Here is a 21826-nt window from a genome sequence, read left to right on the forward strand (position 1 = left end):
TTCACCCACGTAGAATGCTTTTCCAGTATGCATTATGTGCTTCTGAAATTTGTATTGTTGATTTCAATTCCCCATTCCATAAAACTTCCTGTCCTGTTCATCTCTCGGTTCAAAATTTAGCTATCTAACAGATAAATAAGGAAGCAACTACGGGGCAGGGTCTATGACTTACACACATACCTGTATTCCCAAAATCTAGGCCACTTTGCCCGGCTATAATAATAAGTAACAACACTACAAACCATATCAATAATAATAGCATAATAATAACATACGTTTATATAGTATTTACAATATTGCTAAGCAATTATTTATACTTGTATATATTAACTTATTTCCTCTTACGACAACTGTAGGAGACATGTACTATTATTATATTCATTTTACAGATGAGGAAATTAAATCTGTTTGTTGAGCTAAGGCATGAAAAAATGGAAAGTTATCACACATAATTAAATGGACTACCTTGAGACAATTCCTCCAACAGTGGGAATTTGGGGTCTGGAAAGGTACTTGGGAGTGGGGAGGACTGGAGTGGGAGATGACAAGTCTTTCACGTCTCTTCAGCCACACAGTGTTGAACTTAAACAGTTTTTCAGGGATCTCTCCTTGTCTGTGATCTTGCTTCAGACAACTCCACACCATCATTTTTCTGATTTTAAGGATTCCCAGGAGTCAGGGAGGTTGTAAACACTTTTGTCCAGGTCAGGGAAGTTTTGTGGAGAAGTCTGCTATCCAAGGATCCTAAGAAATGTATTGGAGATGAACAGAGAAAGCCAGCCTAACCAGCCACACGAGCCTGCGGGATAGTGCCGGGAAGGCTCTCGTCCACGGGCTCTCTGCATTAGTTTTCTCTGCTACATCAAAATTACTACAGTCTTAGCAGCTTAAAGCACCCATGTATTATCTCAGAGTTTCTGTGGATCAGGAGTCTAGGAATGGCTTATCTTGATCTCACAAAGCTGCAGTCCCCGAAGGTCACCCAGAGGCTTGACTGGGGAAGACTCTACTTCCAAGTTCACTCATGGTGCTGGCAGAATCCAGTTCCTTGCAACTGTAGGTTTGAGTGCTCTGGCTGCTTGCTGGTTGTTAGCTGGTGGCTGCCCCCAAAGCCTTGCCACATAAGCCTCCCAACATACTCCTTACGTCTTCAAAGTCATTGAGGGAGTTTCCAGAGTGAGTATGCAAGCAAGATGAACTCTTATACATCCTATTGCAATCAGGAAAGTGACATTCCCCGACCTTTGCCAGAAGTCACGGGTCTGGCCCATCCTCAAGCAGAGGATGTGTACCAGAAGATGGAATTGTCAGGGGCTACCTAAGAGTCTATATGCCAGTTTCTCAGGACCCTCTTGAAGGCAAGGCAGAGTGTTATATGCACTGCATTCACCTAGCATGTGAGTGGATGAGATCAGGGGCCCCTTCAGACTTGTTCATAGAGGTATCTCGAGTCTGAAACAGTGCCTCCTCCAGTTAGGGTTTCGGGAGGGTATTCCTGTCCATCCTCAGGAATTTTTTTCGCCTTTCTGTTCCAGAATCCTGAGATATAAACTGTTTTCCTCGATGAATCGTCCCCACAAAGTGACAGCCGATACTACCAGCCACCTGGGCTCAAGGAGCCGATTTTCCCGATTTCCCAACCAACTTTTCTCCAGATTCGGGAACAGAAAAGCAAAAGAAATTCCCGAGAACGGGCAGGAGTTCCTGCCTGGAAACCCTACTCCTCAATAAACCTCTGTGAATGAATGAATGAATGAATGAATGAATGAATGAATGAATGAATGACTTCTGGTATCATGCTTGTGGTAAAGAAAGGGAATATACATGATGGGTAGGAAATAGGCTAGAAATCATGCTTTCCACTAATCTGATGTGTAAAAGATAGCTCTTTACTACTATTTACTCCTAGTTAACAGTCCATTTTCTACTACGGAAGGCCGTTGGCAAAGACAGTTTTTTAAAAATTGGGCCAACAGCTAAGGGAGGAGGAAAAAGCCCCTCTGTCAGGGCACCTTTCCTGGGACAAAGAAATGCAATGTGCTCCCAGGAAGAATCGGCCCCCAGACTCCAGAGTCTTTCTGGTTGACTCTGCTTTTCATAGAGAAACTTGGCAAGAGCTACACACATTAACAAGGTTGCTACGCCTTTCTCTTTTATAGCACTTGTAAATTACAAACCCTCAGGCATAATTCTGAGTCTCAATCTCCAGGTAGCAACACTGGACCCAAAGAGAAAACAAATGGAAAGACAGACCCACTCAAATGAGAAGAGAAAGTTTTAGCAGTAAAGTGGCCAAGATCCAGCCAAAGATCAAAGCCACATATTGCTTGGAGCCATTGAGTCGTTGACTGTTCTTTCTAGAGCAATTCCTGATGCGGCCTCTCGGCGTTGTACTAAATTTGATCCTGGTGGTGAGGCCATGGGCATGGAAATATGTACAAGCAGGGACACGAGGACAAGGAGCACAGAAGATATTCAAGATGTGACCTTTGCCATTTACTTGAAAACATGTAGAAACAGAACAGAGCTTGGCTGACAAATGGCCACACCCCAGACAAGTTCAGTGTTTAATGAAACATTGGTTGCTGGTGTGTTCATGTGACAGTGTGTGCGTACAGGGAAAGGGATGGGAATTAGGGAGGACACGTCCAGCTTCCCTTCCAATAAATCTTGTAGTTATGAAAGCGAGGAATAAGGAACTTGTTAAGAGGAGAATGAAACATTAGGCTTTCCCAGCATGCAAAACCAAGGTTTGTGAGAAGAAGTACAGTAATCAGAACTTGGAGACTGCCTTTAACCTCCCCTTCAGGAAATTTTCTAAACTCCAACAGCACAGAAACTTTCAAACAGGACAAAGTGTCTATTTACATGCTGAGCCTTGACGAAAATTTATGAATCAGAACATATTATATAACTAAGAGGTAGGCCCTGAACTCAGGCCAGGAAAAACTCCAACGGGGGGCATTTACTCCCAAGAAGAAACAGTGGCCACAGAAAACAGAAAACCAGTGAGTAATCACCATTGCCTTTCCAACCCATGACTCTGAGCTGGGGTTTCGAACATGGGATTCTCATCTTCTGTGCCTCAGGCAGGTCACACTAACTTACCAGACGCTCTAGGGACTTGAGAGACCCACTCTTTAACTGGAGGTCTGTGGACTTTCTTTGTCTTGCTCCTTTTCCTCTTCTACCTGTCTCATGGTTGATGATGAGACACGTTATTTACCTCTAACATTCACCCATTAGTTCTGGGTGAACTTGTTGAATGAAAGGCCTCTCAAAGTTGTATAATCCTGGCTCTCTCAAACACACCAGACATTGAGAGTCGTTGTTGATGAGTGACCATCTGATCAGCCCTATCCCCTTCATTCAGATGGGAAGTATTGAATCTATATAATCTGCCAGGGCTGCTAAAACAAAGTACCACAGACTGGGTGGCTGAAATAACAGAAATTTATTGTCTCATAATACCGGCAGCTAGAAGTCCAAGATCAAGGTGTTGGCAAGATTGGTTTCTTCTGAGGCCTCTCTCCCTGTGTATTCCCATGATCTTTCCTCTGTGTATGTTTGTGCCCTGATCTCTTCTTCTTATAAAATACAAGTCATATTGGATTAGGATCCACCCTAATGACCTCATTTTATTTATTATTATTTTTAAATTAAATTTATTGGGGTGACGTTTGTTAGTAAAATTATATAGGTTTCAAGTGTAAAATTCTATAATACGTCATCTATATATTGCATTGTGTGTTCATCACCCAGAGTCAGTTCTCCTTCCATCACCATATATTTCACCCACTTTACCCTCTTCTACCATCTCCCCTCCCCCCTTACTCTCTGGTAACCCCTAAACTGTTATCTGTATCTATGAGTTTTTCTTTGTTTGTCTTGTTCCTTTGTTGCTTTCAGTTTTATATCCCACATATGAGTAAAGTCATGTGGTTATCGACTTTCTGTCCAACTTATTTCGCTTAGCACGATAATCTCAAGATCCATTCATGTTGTTGTAAATGGCAGTATTTCATCTTTTCTTATGGCTGAGTAATATTGCATTGTGTATATGTACCACATCTTCTTTATCCAACCATCTGTCGAAGGATACTTTGGTTGTTCCCATGTCTTGGCCACCATGAACATAGGGGTACATATATCTTTACCAATAAATGTTTTTAGATTTTTTTTGGTAAATACACAGAAGAGGGATTGCTGGATCATATGGTAATTCTATTCTTAATTTTTTTGAGGAACCTTCATACTGTGTTCCATAGTGGCTGCACCAATTTACATTTTCACCAACCATGTATGAGGGTTCCTTTTTCTCCACAGTCTCTTCAACACTCGTGATTACTTGTCTTGTTGATGGTAGCCATTCTAACAGGTATGAGGCGATATCTCATTGTGGTTTTGATTTGCATTTCCCTAATAGCTAGTGAAGTTGAGTGATTTTTTTCATGTATCTGTTGGCCATTTGTATGTAATGAGCTCATTTTAACTCAATTACCTCTTTAGAGACCGTATCTCCAAGTAGAGTCATATTCTGAAGGGGGGGGGTGTTATTCAGCCCATAACAGACTCCAAGGAGGTGGAGACCAGGATGAGAGTTTTGAAAAGGATCTTCCTTTCCTATTTCTCCCATCACTTGTAGAACACCTCTCCTAGCTCTGTAGATGGACCCAGAGGCCAGGAGTGATTTCTTTGAGAATCCACTGTTGGGTTTGAGATTTGACCTCAGGGTCCTTTGTGGAAACTCAGGCAATAGTCAGAGGGAGCCTACAGTAGTCTGTCCTTTCTTCTATGACAAAGCTGCACTTTCTAAGTGGATATTCTACTAAGATCCAGTACAGCTGCATCTTTAAGGGGCATATATCATTTCACTAAGAAACACAAAATCTTCACAAATTTTATCTCAGCTTTCTAACATGTGACACACATGCCATCAGCGATACCTGAGACACATGAACAGGGTATTAAGTTACATCAAATCAAATTGTGAAAAAGTTATTCCCTTTTGATCTTTTTTTAGTTCTTTTGATTACATGCAAAAGAAACTGTCAAGTTGGGGTTAATATATCTTTAGCACCTAACACTAATGGTTCTTTTTAACAAAGCGAGCAGACCTTAGGTCAGAGACTTTAGCAAGCAAAAACATCCAGCTGGAATTTAGTAACATTGTTTAGTCTCCATTGTATTTACTCTTATACTTAAATACCATCACCAGAGGAGTGATAACAGTGCCCATCTACCTTTTACAATTAATCTATATTAAAAACTGAGTTAATTTAAAGAAACCATGATGAGAACAATAGCACAAGTGATATTTGAATATGGAAAAAATTATATAGGCAAGTTGCAAATGATTGAACTTTGGGAAAGCCAGCTTTACGTCATTCTTCCAGCAACTTAATAAGGTAGGTTTTATTCACCACATTTTAATGAAATAGAAACTGAGACTCAAAGAGCTTGTTGTTCACAATCCCCCATCTAGTTATCTGCAGAGCCAGAGTTCATATGCAATGTGTTTGATTGCAAAGCTTATGCTCTTAACTACTAAATGACATCACTTGCTCAGCAGGCCCACAAGAGCTTTTTGAGTAAAAGAAGGCAAGTGCTTAAAAGTAAACACCTCGGGTATGGGACCTGTGACTAAGGAGGTCTTGGGGCTTGACTGGTATGGGAACAATCATTTCTTTACTCAGTCAATAAATTTGTATGGAGTATCTGCTATCTGCCAGCCGGATTTTTTTTCTGGAAGTAACCAGAGACATTAGTTCCCAGACAAGAAAAATAAAAATCAAACAAAGCAAAAGAAAACACAAAACAGGGAGGTTTCTTTTTTCCATGGAGATCACTAAGTGGCTTGAGAATGACATAACTCCCAAAGGAGCACCAGGATTGTCTGCAGCAAAACGCATTGACCCTTCTTCTGCTCTGGGCCAGGAAGGAAATATTAATGGTCTCCTCTATAAAAGAACATTGCGCCATAATTATTTTAAGGCATGGGACTTTAAAGAAAAGGGTAGGAGGTTCTCTCATATCCAATCTCTGCTAGTATGAGTTTCTTAGTGTTGGCAATAGTCCCCAGTAATTTTGCCAGAAAAGTCATTGCAGTCTTTTAAAGACTTTATCTAGGAGGCCTGCCAAGACAGAAAATTCAAACTGCGACAGGAACCAAATCCAACTCACTCATGCTCTCCCTCTCCCCTCACACCTACTACTATCTATAATAAAAAGAAGTGTTCTAAGGCCTTAAACCATTGATTGGCAACTGACCATATGAGGACCAACAATTCCATAATCCCTATAGTACCAGAAGAGCAGCAGGGACAAGGGAATCAAAGGCTTCTCTGCAGCCTCCATCTCTTCGGTGGGACCCCCATCAGTAGCCACAACCACAAAGATACAGAAGTCCAGCATTAGTAACTCCATATTGCCGTCCCTCCCACCCTCCTCCTGGCAAATCTTAGAGACCTTCTCCATCTTCAGTTAGATTAGAGAAACAGCAGTAGAGTTTGCTCCTGAACACAAACCGTTTCTGTTGGGTCAATTTGGGGATTTCCCTCTACGTCTTTCTTCTTTATGAAGGGATCCCAACCTTTTTGGGAGCACCTGAAAACTTCTGATTAAAAATTCCCTGAGAGTCAAGTCTCCACCCTGCAGTACCTTGGTACTGACTGCCCCTCTTCAGGGGCAGAATTTCCTTTAGGCGTAAGCAGACATGATTATTTGGGTTATTATCAGACTGTACTGTCTACTCCATCAGTAGACCCAGACAATTTGAGCATGAGAAGCTTTTTTTAGTATCCTCCAAAAAAATGGTGGGGACCACCACATGACCACATCTGTTCCCTTAATACTGGTTGAGATGACGTGTAATGACAAAAAATATGACATAAGGAGTCCTTCTAAATGATGTTGGCATTTATTAATCCCAAAGCAACTATAAGCTTGGTGCAAAAATAATTGCGGTTTTTGCAGTTACAAAATAAACCTTTTAAACCACAATTACTTTTGCACCAACCTAATACATACGTTTTTAAAATACAGTATATATGTCTGAGGCAGATTACTTATTCAGTCTGATGAGTAGATTCTCAGAAAAAGGCTTCCCACGGAATCTCCATTCTGTAGGTTGAAAAACATTACATTATATTATGAGCTCCTTGAAGAAAAAGCTGTTTTGTTCCGTTTTATATTCCTAATCCAGTGCCTAGCCCATAGCAGGTACACAATAAGAAATCAATATTTGGGAGGAGTTTTGATTTAGCTAACACTTGTTACATTCACAGAGCATTATTATATGCAAAGCACTGTTCTAAGTGCTGTACACATATTAGCTCATGTAAGCATCAAACAACTCTAGGGGGGGCAGATGTTATTACCATCCATATTTTACAGGTCACAAAACTGAGGTTCAGAGATCTTCGATAACTTACTCAAGGTCACACAGCAAAGAATTTTACAAGCTAGGATACAAACGAAGATTTTATTGTTGTTCATGTCTTTAAAAGTAACTTTGTGGAGTCCATCGCAATAGGTGTTCAGTGGGGTTTGGGCAGTGCTGACGGACCATTAATAGAATGTGACTTGGGCAACTCCACTGCATACGAGGAGGCATGAGTGCACTTCATGAAGAGGCAACAATCTCCTCGTCTCTAGGTTACTAAGAAACAGTTACACAAACATGCATCACAGTGTGTGTACCCTGTCCGTCCCAACCTGATGTATTTCACACAGTGAGCTCTCACCTGGTTTGTAAAGAGAATGAAAGGTTACACGAATGAATGATGAAGTGAATGAATGTCCCTTCTTAGAGGAAGGCTTTAAATGACATCAATTACTTTTCTGGCTGTGAGGTTTGTCGTTACATTGTAAGCCCTTCCCTGAAAGAAAAATTATGTCAAGGCTTTACTTCTAGTGGTTGAAGAATTAGAACCCATCAGTAAAAGAGACAAAAACATGAAGCAGAGACAGACGGGAGGGAGTGGCCGGCCCAGCACAGCCAGTGTGACTCTCCTGTGTGCCCTCAGCCCTGAGTACACCAGAGAGCAGGTGCTGTGGGAGATGCAGAGAGAAATGGGGCAGCATTCTGCTCTTAAGGAGCTCACGATGGATTAGAGAAAGTGAAACATTAATAAACACCACACAAGGCAAAATGTGACCTGTGTTTAAAAAACAATAACAGAGAAAGATTTGAACCAAGTGTTCTGGGAGCACAGAGAGGGGCCAGATGACTTCCAACGAGCGGAAGCAGGAAATGCCAACCTCTGAACAAACAGTATTTTAATTAATAGAGATTAGAGTAGACAGACTTTCTACATAAGTGAAACTTTCCGGAGATGTGGCATGGGAACGTGGGAGGAGAACTGGCAGTTCGTTCTGGTTGACTGAAGAGTGGCTGCACACTGGCCAACTCTGGACTAATCTTTATTTAGCTAGTATACTATTGTCCTTTTTTTTTTTTTTTTTTTTTTTTTGTAAAATACAAAGGTTGTACTTAAATGCCCTGAGGGAAGACATGGGCTTTTTATCCTCCTCCACTGTCTGACTTACCGGCCCATTCACATATTCCTGTTACCTGCTGTCTCTGCAGGGTTTCAGATGGCTGAACAGGCAGGAGTTCTCAGCCAGGTATTAAGGCAGGAAAGGAGTGTGTGTGTACAGAGAGGTTGAATTTGATGGGAAAAAACATGCACCTTTATTTTTACTCACTCCTAACTGAAATCTAGCATTTCCTTCCATTTTAAATGTGGGCCAAAAAAAATCACAATGGTATGAGCAGTATGTGTGACTGTCACCAGTAAAACTCACAGATTATTTTATTTCATATTACAGTTGTTGCAGATATCTTAAACTATTGGTTCCACCCTTCAATACTGTGAAAATATGGTAGTTATGAGACTGATGCTGGCTCTTGTTATTTAATGAGTTAATAAAGAAGTATATCTATACTACTACATCACAAATTTTATAAGCATTTTGATATGATTTCCATGTAATTGGTTTCCTTTGTACTCCTATGTATTTTATTTTATGTGTTTAAAAACATTGTTCGGAGAAAGAGTCAGTAGTTTTCACCAGACCACCAAAAGGGTCCATGATAAAAATAAGTTAAAAACTTTTGCTGAAGGTAGCTTGGGACCGTACAGTAGAGAGTTTTAAATATCTTCTTTAGCAGTGTGAATTGAATCTTAAAGGCAAATGGACGCCACTGAAGTTTTCTTTCTTTGGTGGGTTTTTAAATGTCGGTTATTACTTTTTAATAATCTGATTGGAGTGTAATTATTTTTAATCATTTTATTGTGGTATAATTAAATTGAGGCATAATTATAATTAAGTGCACCCTTTTTAAGTGTACAGTTCAGTGAGTTTTGACAAATGTATATACATATGTGACTACCACCGCAATCAAGATATAGCTTGAGTAGTAGAAAGGAAAATTCTGAAATTGTACTTCCAGCTCTCCCACCCTCACAGGAGCCCCACTCTGGGCTCACTAGTGCAACAGCACTTCACTGAGAGACCCCAAACCTAAGCTGTAAGGGGGGAGAACAGTCCACAAAGCACCCAGGTGTACAAACTGATGGCATATTGAAAATCAGGGACTTCGGTATAGATGTGATACATACATGAACAGTCTAATGTGAGTCTTCAAATATCTACCTATGTGATAATTTATGTCACCACTAGCAGGATCCCAACTTTTTATTGGTTAAGAAAGGGCCGGAGTCTGACCATCCATTCTTGTGTTGCTAGCACATGATCCTGCTAACCTTATGGGCACATGCATTGATGACACCTGATATTAGCCACCACTTAAGCTATATCTTGTTAAAACTTCTGAAAACTACAGACATTCATTTAAAAAAAAAAAAAGTCACCTGTCACCCTCTGGGACTCTGAGAAATCAGCCCAGTTTGGTTTGTCAGGTCCTACAAATATTTTTACCAAGAGGGCATAAAACAAACAAAAAGAAGTCACAAAACTATGTGCATTGGTTGTTACTTTAGCTGCAGTATAGTGGGTCTCGATCACCCTAAAATAAACTAATCTTTTCCCATTTAAAGACAGAGAAGCTAAGAAAAAATCATTCACTTTAGAACAGCTCTCCAAATCTTAAGGAATTTTGAAGTTATCACTGAAACCCTCCAAACATATTTTTAGGGTATGAAATAAAATTGAAAAGAGGTAATTTTTTAGAGGGTATATGAAGAAATCTTTCCTTGACTGTTATTATGCAACTCTCTGTCACATGCTTCCTTGTATTATTCAGGTTGAAATTACACTAAAATAGTAGTGTAATATTAGCAAAATATTAGTGTAGAAAATTACACTAAGTATTAATAAATACAATTGTTTCAATATAAATTTTCTGTAAGAAAGTTTATAAGCCTATCATTGCATAATAGTGATTACAACAGAGATAAGTGATATAGTGGCAAATGATTCTTTTTTCCAATGTAGATGAGCCTTCTAGCACTTCCTTTAATAATGATAGCTCTCATTTACTGAATGCTGGTTGTGGTGCAACATTTCATAAGACACTTAATTTGCATATATGTTCTCATTTAATCCACCCAACAATCCCCAAAGCAGTACTAATATGCATTTTTGTACAGATGAGGAAACTGAGATCCACAGAGCCATAAGTGGCAGATCTGACTCTGTCTTCCAAGATTGCATTCCTTCCACTTCCTTGCATTATTCAACAATGTATTCCTAGTTATCTCACATATTAGAGTATGCTTGTGCTTCAGTATCTCATTTTACAACATCTGGATTGAAACGTATGAACTAAGAGTGATGAATTCTCTTTTGCAAGGGAGAATCTCATCTTTTGTAACTGGTGAGAGGTAAATTCTCAAGAAGGAGATAGACCCCATTCCAAGCTCCCCAGGACAAGTTGGCTCCATTCTTCCTTCCAAGACCTTTACTCTGAGCTCCTTCATGTCCTACCATAGACTGAATGTTTGTGTCCCCCGAAACCTCATGTATTAAAACACCAATCCCCAATGTGATGGTATTTGGAGATGGGGGCTTTGGGAGGTAATTAGATCACAAGGGTGGTCCCCTCTGACAGGATTAGTGCCCTTTTAAGAAAAGAGAACTTGCGTCTTCTCTGTTCTCTCTGCCATGTGAGGATACAGCTAGTAGATCACTACCTGCAAACCAGAAAGAAAGCCCTCACCAGACATCAGATCTGCATTGCCTTCATCTGGGACTTCCCGGCCTCCAGAACTATGAGAAATAAATGTTTGTTGTTTAAACCACTCTGTCGATGGTCTTCTGTTACAGCAGGCTGAACTAAGAAACTTCTTTAACTCCCAGTTACTGTACAGCCATACAAATGCACCTAACATTGGACCCAGTCATTTTTTGGTTTTCATTCTTATTAGCTAGTCTTCATAAATGCAAGTTTTCTAGATAATTTAACAATTGCAGAGACTGGTCATAGGACGACTGCAGGTTCAGCTTTAGCTCTGAATAACAAGTACATTGAATAAGCACATTCATGAGATATGATCGAAAGGAAATTTGAGCTTTGTCTCCCATTGTATCTTTAAAATTTGTTTAGTTTCCAAACTCACGGATACAGAGGTAGTTGCCAGAAGGGAGAGGGGCTGGGGGATGGGTGAAAAAGGGGAACGGATTAAGAAGGACAAATTGCCAATTATAAATACAGTCTTGGGGATAAAAAGTACAGCATAGGGAATATAGTCAATAATGCTGTAATTACTGAGTGGTGTCAGATGGATACTACAGTTTTGTACCCAGGGTGATCAATTCATAAGGTATATAAGTGTCTAATAACTGTTGTACACCTGGAACTAATACAGCATTGTATGTCGCCTATAACTGAAAAATAAATTAAACAAATTTTTTAATTGGTTTTGTTTCCCCTTCCCTTGAATGAAATCCAGCATGTTCCATGCCTTTTTGTTCACTCTTAGGTGACTTTGTGTCACAAAACAGTCTCCATTCAATAATGAGAATGCCCAGTCCCATATAATATGCAGAACTCTTGCTTTGATTTAATGTTAAATCTTTTTCCTCTCCTAGCCAGCGCAGGTTTCAGGAAGAGTGGCGGTGCCTTTTCTCTCTCTTTCAACCTGCTCAGCAAGGCTCCTAGACTGCTGGGTTGGAGGAAAGCGGGAAAAGGAGCACAGAGAGTTCTTTCTTGACTAGTGTAATTCTAAAGAGCTCTGCGCTATCTGGCATGACAGATTCTTAAAGCTGGTTTTCCCACAAGGACTACTGTGGATTCTTTAGAAGTTCCCTTGATAGGTCCCTCCCACTGCAACTCTGCTTGAGAAACCAGTTCTCCAACAGTTCCTTTAATAATTTGCATTTCATTCTGCCTCATTACCTTCTTTGGTACCTGATAGCTATCATTACTCAGAGTCTCAGAGCAAATTTCCTATTTAACAATCTATAACATTTGCCATTACATTAATTCTACAAATTATGGCTTGCGGTTCTTTGGTAGGTATGAGTGCATGACATTCCTTTCAAGGCAGCAAAACTATATATGAAAAATGTTGGCTGACCCTTGTTACAGTACATGAAAATTCTCTTATATTTATTACTTTGCATTCAAAGTATTGTTTTGACTTAAATTTGAAAATGGGTTATAATACCTCTTCCACAGACATTAATTCTTTTTTCATTCCCCCCCCCTCCCCCCCCCCACACACACATTTCAGAGGTTTTCAATAAATAGGCACTCTCAACTTTGGTCACCCTATGCCTGGACTTGAAATCAAATCTGTTTCTCCTTCCTGACGGAAAATTTTCATGTCAGTTCATCACATTTTATTCTTTTCTATGTAAAAATGCAGAAGAGAGCATAAACTCAAATTCCCAATCTCCAAAAGATTTGCATTTTAACTCAAGATCACTGCATCATTCTTGGTCAATATCACCTGTACTGTTGACAGACATATAAGAAATTTGTCGGAGTTAGAAATGTTTAAATAACAGTAGCATGTTAATTTTTAAACACTAATCCCTTTCTCTGTCTCTCACCCCACCACTGCAATTGCATCAGCACTGCAAAATTTAGGGAGGGACTCAACTTCCATGGTCATGCAAGCTCTGTGCCTGCTTAAACTTTGTACCCCAGGTGCCTCACTCACCTTACTGTAGTCCTGTCTCTGTGCACGAGACTAGCGTTTATTCAATAATACTCTCAAGTACCTGAGTGGGCCAAACACCGTTCTTGGTCCTGGACATCCAGAAGAAGAGCAACTGGATAAAAGTCTCTGTCCTCTGTACTGAGTAGCAACAAGTGCTATGAGAAAGATAAAGCAGAGAAAGGGAATCAGGAAGTGCCAGGTAGGGTAGGTAGGGGGTGCCATTTAAAATAACGTGGTCAGAGACATCTTTACCGAGAAGATGACATTTGAGCAAAGAATTGAAGGAGGTGAAATGTTTATGAACATTTGACAAAGTGTTCAAAATATTTTATAAATTTGCTGCCAATAGTTTATAATGAATAGATTTCACATATATATCTGGCTTCTCTTGACAAAGGCAAAGCTCTGGTAGCATGGAGCCGCACTCCTATATGACAACAACCACATGCTGCTGAGAGGGGCTGCCACTTGAAACCAAGCCAGGGCCTTTGTCTTGGGCAAGAGTTCTCTAGTTCTCCAAGTCCCCACCCGCTTTTCTTGCGCAATTTCATCTTCTGTCTGTCCCCTGTAAGCACTTGATCTTGCAAACTCTGGCTAGAAGCCTTAAGAGAGACCTCAAATGCTGCGACCTGCCCTCCATGCAGTGATTCCGAGGCTTGGTGGTTATTGCAATGAGATGGTTTGCTCACAGACCACAGTGACATCACAGTGAGGCAAGGAAACCCTGGACTCTGGATTCCAGAGAGGAATGGTGTTTACTTAGTTGCTTGAAGCTTGGGGACATAGATACCATTGGGCTGTCCTCTTGCTCAGGGACTGACATTACCAGAACTTTGTTAAAACCCTGCTATCCTACTCTTCACATGCTTCAAATTTAACAACCTATAACATTTCAACTAGTCTTTCGTCTTTTCTTGGAGCAAAAGAAAAAATAAATTCTGGGGTGTACAAGGCATGATTTTCTGTCAGCAGAATTTCAACACAACAAGCAGTCGCAGGCCTTTGAAACCCCACCTATCTGCTGGCACATATCAAGGACAGGAATTTTCCACTTGGGTGAGATGCCCATACTTATGTTCATTGAAAGTACCCTGAGGAAGAGATCTGTGGTGGCAGATCACACCACAGGGACTTTTGAGTGACAAAGCGTCATTCCCAAGGCAGCCAGGAGAGGAAAGGTGCATTGCCATAGCAACCATCACTTATACTTTCCATGCTTTAGTGGCATTTTATTTCTGCAACTATCTGCCTAAATTATAAGAAATTTCTAAACTGAAGCAAAGAAGGTGAGAATGAGTTCAGATTTCTTAACTTCAACTTTGTAAAAAGCTCAATGGTGAAACTGCATGAAAGCAGTTTTGTTGCAAAATGAAAACAGCTGGGAGCACTGTGACTTTAAAGCAGATACGGCATTAAGTGTTTGACAAACAGTGGAAGATTCTGGATGTATTTCAATCAACTCACTATATTTGCACTGGATTAAAAAGCCTCAAACCCTGCCTAGTGCACAGAGTACATTACATCACTGGTTTATTTCACAATCACTTGAAAAATAAAGAAAGAAAAAGAAGGGGAGGTGGGATAATGTTTTCAATCTTAACTCCAAGAGGGGTATTAGAAAATTTAACTTTCGTGTTAGTAAAAATGAAAACCATGGATAAAAAACATTAGAACTATTTTTAAAACAAGTTTGTAAATAGCTACTGTGCTATTCATATAACGTGAATACTAAACTGACATAAATTGAAAGAAAACATTTTAGGGTGACCCTAAGAAAATTTGTGAAACAGGAGAAATTTCTCTTTGTTGTGCAAAATCTCTCTTTTCTGTACTTTTCCTTTACCTCTAACAGGTTTTCCTCTGTAGGGACCCGGCCCACAGGCAGATAAGCTAGCAGGCAGTCAAGGTCCCCCAGCTTCTTGTGCATGAGAGCAGAACTGCAGGGCCTGCCAGGTGATTTCTCCCAGAATGCTCTTTGTTTTGCTGTACCTCTATAACCTCAATTCTTCTCTGCCTGGGGGCAGGTCACTACCTCTCCAGCCCACCACCGGAAGCTCTACCAGGTCTGTAAGTCTCAATTAACCTATGTCTCACACTCAGCCACCTGGTGTGTTCTTTGGGCTTGCGGTTTCTCAGGCACAAATCTTGGAACAACTCTGGACTCAGTGCCAACATCCTCCCTACTGCTCACCACACAGTTCCCATAATCGTACTCTTTCCCACACTGTTGCCTGCTTCCCTGTATCAAAATATGGGGCAATGGAAGGTACAAGAAGCATTTTTTAAATTTTTTCTAAAAAGCTCTGACCCAAAAGATTGCTTGTGATTTTAAGGGCACGAGGGAAGGAAGGTGCAGGCAAGAAAGGCCTTACAAATTTTTATGACATGCTTCTCTTCTTGAGCAAATTTTTCAAAGGATGCTAATCATTTTTACCATGAAAGGCTCCTGTGGTTTTCTTTTGGAAATCATTAAACAACAGCATCTGGCCTACAGGTTGTTCTATTAACTCTCATACCTTCTTGCTACATTCATTGCTTCAGTAGAGTTGCTTTGCAAATGTTTTCTTGTGGTATCCTGAATAAGCGTATGCTGTCATTATGTAGTAGACCTGGACCTAGCAAAGGGAAAAAGAAAAGAAACCCTATTTTAATTTCTCCATAAAAAAAATCTTACGTTCTTTTTTAGCCTGTGTCCCTTTTCATTCTTTTTGTTTTGCCTATAAAACAAGTTAGCAAATAACTAACCCATATACACAGCTTGGATACTAAATTCGTATTAATTGCAGGAAAAGTTAATTTTAGTGGGACCTTCCACTTTAAGGATATTACATGTGCGAGAGATGTTATTTTAAAATAGTACTTAAGATGCAATAAAGCCATTTAACAAGAAAAATTTGTTTTAAAGATTGAGGAAATAACTTTGAGTAAGAGTCTCTTTCCAGCGCCCCAGAAATCACAGCCACGGCACTGGATAATTCTGCTCTTGCTGTGGTTCACCCTGCTCACCTGTTTTCCTTCCATGAGTCACTGCTAAGATGCAGCAATGTCTTCGGATGATCCAAAATTAGATGATCCAGGCCAGCCCCTGCCCTCAAGGTTGTGTATTACATAAGAAAACAACCACTTTCTGTGACCGTGCCTCCCTCTCCACTCCTCACATCTTCCTGCACAGGCAGAAGCTACTCTCTTCCAACGCCTGGTTGCATCCACTTGTTTTCATCCACCCTCTCTTCTCCTTTTGAACATCTTCCTCTCCTCCAGTCCCTTTCTTTCTGACTAAAAACCTGTGCACGTATCCCCCAAACCCTCTTTACATAGTGCTTGCACCTCAAGGTACTACCGTCAACTTTGTTTCCGTACCAATCCCTCTGAACAAGTACTCTGCAGCCTCTCAAACATTATTGTGCGTGTGAATCAGCTGCCGACCAGTGTTTGAATGCAGATTGACTCAGTAGGGGCTCGAGAATCTGCATCTTCAATGAGCACCCAGATGCCGGCCATGCTAGAAGACTCTCAGTCAGTACCTTCGCTCTCCATCCACTCACCACCAGCTGACGTTCATTTCTTCCACTTCAGTGAAACTGAAATGGTTTCTAAATATCACCATTGATAGTCTCATCCTCAAATCCAATGGCTCTTGCCTTTGTCCTCATCTTCTTTCATCTGTCCACAGTATCATTTTTCTCCAGTAGTCACCTAAGACCCTTTCCTTGAAATTTTCCTTTTTTGGACTTGCTGACACCACACTCTTTTGGATCTTCTTCCACAGGAAACTCCAGTTTCCTTTGATTGCAGCTCTTCTCTTGCCACATGAAGGAACCTAATTACCACCCAGGTGATGATTGTCAAATTCAGTATTTACTCTTTGGCTTATCATTTTTCTCTGTCCTTTTTCCTAGGAATTATTTTGTGGATTCGATGTGTATTATTCAAATGTGTATTTCCAAAGAGACCTTTTTCCCAATTTATATTCCAACCTCCAACTAGTCATTAGTTATTTCCACCTGGATAAGCTGCTCACACCTCAAACTTAAGTTTGAAACAAAGCTCAAGACCTAACTAATTTCTAGGCCCAACTTTTCTATTTCCATGTCACACAAGCTCTCAGCCTGAGTCATCCTTAGTTTCTCCCATTCCTTCAGATTCCATCACTAAACTTAAGCCAGAAGGACAGGAAAGGTGGCTCTTAGGATCCAGTCCCGGGTGAGGTGAGAGAACTGTGAGATTTGCTGGCCATATTTCCAGCTACAATTTAGTGACACTTTTATGTTCTGATGACGTCTAGATACTCGTATGCCTCAGCTAACCTACTAGTGATGTAGGAATATTTTTCTGTGAGTGCTGGGATCGTGTCTCATGAAATCGAAGAATGCAAACACTGACCAAGGAGAGGTGAGGAGTTGTAAAAGAGGATAGTTTATTAAAAGTAAAGGGTTACAGCTCCCGAGCAGGAGGGGGTTCTCAAATGGGATGCTCCCAGATTAAGGCAAAAGCTCTTATTTTTATACCTTCCCTTGCCTGTTTGGAGAAGTGGAGCTGGCACCTTCGACTATCGGGTTTGTCCTCTTTGCACTTCCTGAAGGGATTAACGAAATAACCATTCCTATCTATCAGATCTGTTCCATTTGTTTGTCTGGCCAAAAAGGATTTATGAGATAATTTATTAACCTCAAGGCACATTCTTATATCTTTATCCTGGAGTGAAGGAGCCATTCCAGAACCTGGAGTTTCAGGATATGGCTGCCTTTTGTTTATTCCACCATGGACCTCCCTGTCTACCTACTAACAACATGCTAACTCACCTGTCTCACTAGTTTAAACTCCTGCCTATTCTTTACCACCCCCTTTTCTTCTTTCTCTTTTAATCTTCATCTTCGTTTGCATCCACATCTCCTATTTCCTTTTCATTACTTTCTTATCTCCTTTCTTTGTTTTTCTCCTTTTTTGCACTAGTAATCAATCATAATTTTTTAAAAATTATCACATTCCCTTTGCTTCTCGCTGTGGCACTCATTTATTGAACAATATCTATCCAATCCTATCCATCTCTCATCTCCCTATCTAGCTCACATTATATTTCATCACCATATTCATTCTTGTCATCCTTCTTAATCTTAAAACAGTTCCAGGAGAACAAAGACCATTCTTCTGTTATTCATTATTTTATTTTGTAACCCCTGGTGTCTGGCACTGAGTAGGTGCTCAGTAAATGATTGTTAAAGGCAGGAAGGAAAGGGAGAGGGAAGAGAGAGAATATAATCCCCATTTTGCAGATAAGTAACTAAGGCTCTAAGAGGTTAAGCAACTTGCCTGCAGTCATATAGTTAATTGGTGATGGAGTCAGGTTTCTACGCCCATTCTACCAAAGGCTAAAGCCTGGGTTAAGAATGCTGCCTTTCTGTGTCCCCAGCTCTGCACTAGGTGCCCCAAGAGAAGACAAATAGTATAAGACAAAGGCTCTGCCCTGCAGGAGTATATAATTTAGTGGGGGAGCTAAATACACAAATAACTATAATATAAAGCAGGGTATAATCATGAGTTCACATTTTCTAAAAAGATTTGTTCAGTACCTAGCTTCTGGGTACATAATTTTAGTGTGTGGCAGAATAAAACAAGTTAGTCAACAATGTTCAGACAGAAGGTTCTCCTTTTCCCTGGAACCTTGTGGTTGACATTACTAAGGGTCCTTAGTAATGTCATTGCTAAGAATAAGACAACATTATTCTTAGTAATGGTTGACATTACTAAGAACAAGAGTCTTGAAGTCCAAGCAAAGAAGACTCTTCCTCACATGTGAGATCCAGAGGCCCAGGTTAATGGAGATTACAGGATATTTCCCAGCCTGAAATCTGATCCAACGTGCTTAGGAGCAACTCTTAACTGCCAGCCAGCAGGAACAGAAACAGTATTATTAAAAGGTGATTCTGTTATTGTCTTTTATAAGTTGGTACAAAAGGAAAAAAAACCTGTATGGCTTGGAAGAAACAGAAAGTAAATTCTTCCCCCCCCCCCCCCCCCAAGCCCAGTGTAGATGAACAATGTAAGTTTCTCTTGCAATTTTTCATTTTCAAATGGTTTATCACAAAACTGGTCTTCAGAATTAAAAAAAAAAAATGCATGACCTGGCTGCTTAATGAACAGAGGATATGGGTAGCATGCTCAAAATTATTCAAGGCTCCTAAGGTATAATAAAACTAGCGAGTAAGAATTATAGTGGGATTAGTGTGGAGTGCAACTCCTGAAGTGCAAAACTTTAATACGACAAAGGTAACGTTAGCCACGGACAGGTAGGTTCCAGTGTTTCTTACATTTCTCAGTCTCCACAAGTCTAGGGACAAAATAGATTGTCTGAATCAGACATTTCAAATCAGAGGGAATGATGACATTGGGACAACTGGTTAGCTATTTGCAAAAAAAAAAATAAGGTTAAATCATTGACTCAACCTTCTACAAAAGAAATATATCACGTATGTTTAAAATTTTAAGTAAAATGTTAAACTATAACGGTACTAGAAAAATGTGGAATAGATAATTTTATACCCTCAGGGTAAAGAAAGGTCTTTGTAGTGTGACACAAAAGGCAGAAGCATGAAGCACAAGATTACATGTCAGTATGTTCAGAAAGGAAAAACAGAAAAACTTTTATATTGCCAAAAATTGCAAAAGAGCAATGTCAAAGTTCAAGTAAAAAACTGGAAGAACATATTTAAAATACATGTGATAAAAAATTTACATTTCTACAGTTGTTCAATTCAAAAAGGAGGAAATGCATCCTTGCTATAATCACATAAGTAAAATAATTTATTTTAAAAACCTATAATTTCTCAGCTAACAGACTGCAAAAAATGTAGGAGAATCATCATATTCAGTGACAGCAAGCATACAGGAAAATGAGCTAGCTGTCCCACAGGATCAGTGGGAGAATACTGGCTATCTTTTTTGTGAAGGACATTTGGTAATTTGTACCACAAAACCTTCAAAATGGACATGCTCTATGACCCAGCAATCCTCCTTCTAGAAATTTATCCTAGAAAATTATAAATCAATATATATGCAAATCATTTACTGTAGCATTCTTTTTAATAGTGAAAAACGGAAATACTCTATGTGTTCAATCGTGGATGATTTAAATATATTATGATCCAATCCTATAGTAGGATATCATGCTGTTATTAAAAAAATCAGAATCTGGATATGTTTTTGTTGACACAGAAAGTTATTTAGGATTCACTGTTAAGTGAAAAAAAATCACACTCCACAACGACTTGTATAATAATTTCTTTTTTTAAAAAAGCATACCACACAATGTAACAATCTATATAATCACTTCTTTTTAAATTATATAGCTATATATATATATATATATATATATATATATATATATATATATACATATAAATATGTATTAATATATATTAATATTGGGGTTGAAATGGCTTTGGATCTGGTAAGACTTGGGTTACATTAACACCAACTCCGAGGCTTTGAGAGTTCAACGCCCTCCGCTAAGGTTTGCTCCTTCCTTCTTCATGCGTCCATCTGCCTCTGCACTTCAAGGCTGTTGTGTGCTGGTCTGGTTTCACCTCATAAATCAGATATGAAACTTAGTGCTTTCACAATAAATCCATTCCCAGTAAGACTTTTGTGAGTTTTTGCTGACTTTATCTACGTGATCACAAGACTTCCATTCTCTATAGTTCTTCAGTCTTTCTCTTGCCCAATTCTGGGAAGCTTTGGTGCCATCCAACATCTGGCCTCAAGAGAAAGGTAATAGAACACAATTTTCTTTTTATCATTAGATATGGGTGTGTATGTATATATTATACATGTGTATGTACATGTACATGGATATGTGTTTTATATATAATAATGTATGTATATATGTGTGTGTGTGTGTGTGTGTGTGTGTGTGTGTGTGTGTGTGTATCTATAAAACATCCCCTGGCTCCCTGGATATTTAAAGATCTAGGAAGCTATTATTTGAATGTTAACAATGACTATCTATATATAGTGGAAGCTCAAATGACTTTTATATTCATCTTCAAACTTTTGGGGATTTTTCTAAAATTTTTACAAGTATGTACTACTATAATAAGAGAAAAAAATAAAATTATTTCAATTTTAAAGGATAGAGGCATAGTAGTGAAGGCAAGGCAGTATTTCTCTGGATCTGTCCACACCTACTCCACAGAAGCCCGGTGCCTTAAAATTTACCCCAAATTATTCGAGGAGACTGCAGGGATTATCTCACATGTACTCTGAAACTAGCCATCTTGGCTACCACATTAGTTTCCCATTTGCTGCCTCCCCTTTAGTGACATCCCTGCCAATACCCCAAAGGGCATCCGTCCTCACATGGCCCTCAAAGATCCCTGCACTCCTGCTGGTGGATGCCTGCCAGCATCTCAGCCAAGGGACCAAGGTCTCATAAGGCTACCATACCTCATCTTTGCCCCAATTGACCTTCTTCTATTGACTTTTTCTTTTGCAACTACTGTGGAGGACACTGCTACTTTCCAGAACCAGTAATGACCTCTTTTCCCCTTTTTCTACCTTTGATAGAAAGGAAAGATAAAAAATAAACAGGGCTTACTGTCCAAACCAATCCTTCAGTTTTCCCTCCTCCTCAGGTCAGAGAGAACAAAGGCTCCTTGTATTCCTGCCTTCCTGGAAATCTTATTGCAAGGCCCTGT

The 21826-nt window shown here is 39.7% G+C and overlaps 1 long non-coding RNA gene across 1 annotated transcript in view; it reads right to left on the minus strand.

Annotated features, from left to right (window-relative positions):
- Positions 1–16591, minus strand: part of LOC141570396 (uncharacterized) — a 52415-nt gene extending 35824 nt beyond the window's left edge. The window contains exons 1-3 of the long non-coding RNA XR_012494399.2: positions 16140–16591; positions 15650–15748; positions 13195–13288 (exon numbers count right to left, since the gene is read on the minus strand). This is a non-coding gene — a long non-coding RNA (uncharacterized LOC141570396). The remainder of the gene's footprint in view (positions 1–13194; positions 13289–15649; positions 15749–16139) is intronic.
- Positions 16592–21826: the final 5235 nt, after the last annotated feature.

This window comes from Rhinolophus sinicus, chromosome 3 (genome assembly GCF_057876585.1).
Source record: "Rhinolophus sinicus isolate RSI-liver-muscle chromosome 3, RSI-T2T, whole genome shotgun sequence".
NCBI lineage: Eukaryota > Metazoa > Chordata > Mammalia > Chiroptera > Rhinolophidae > Rhinolophus > Rhinolophus sinicus.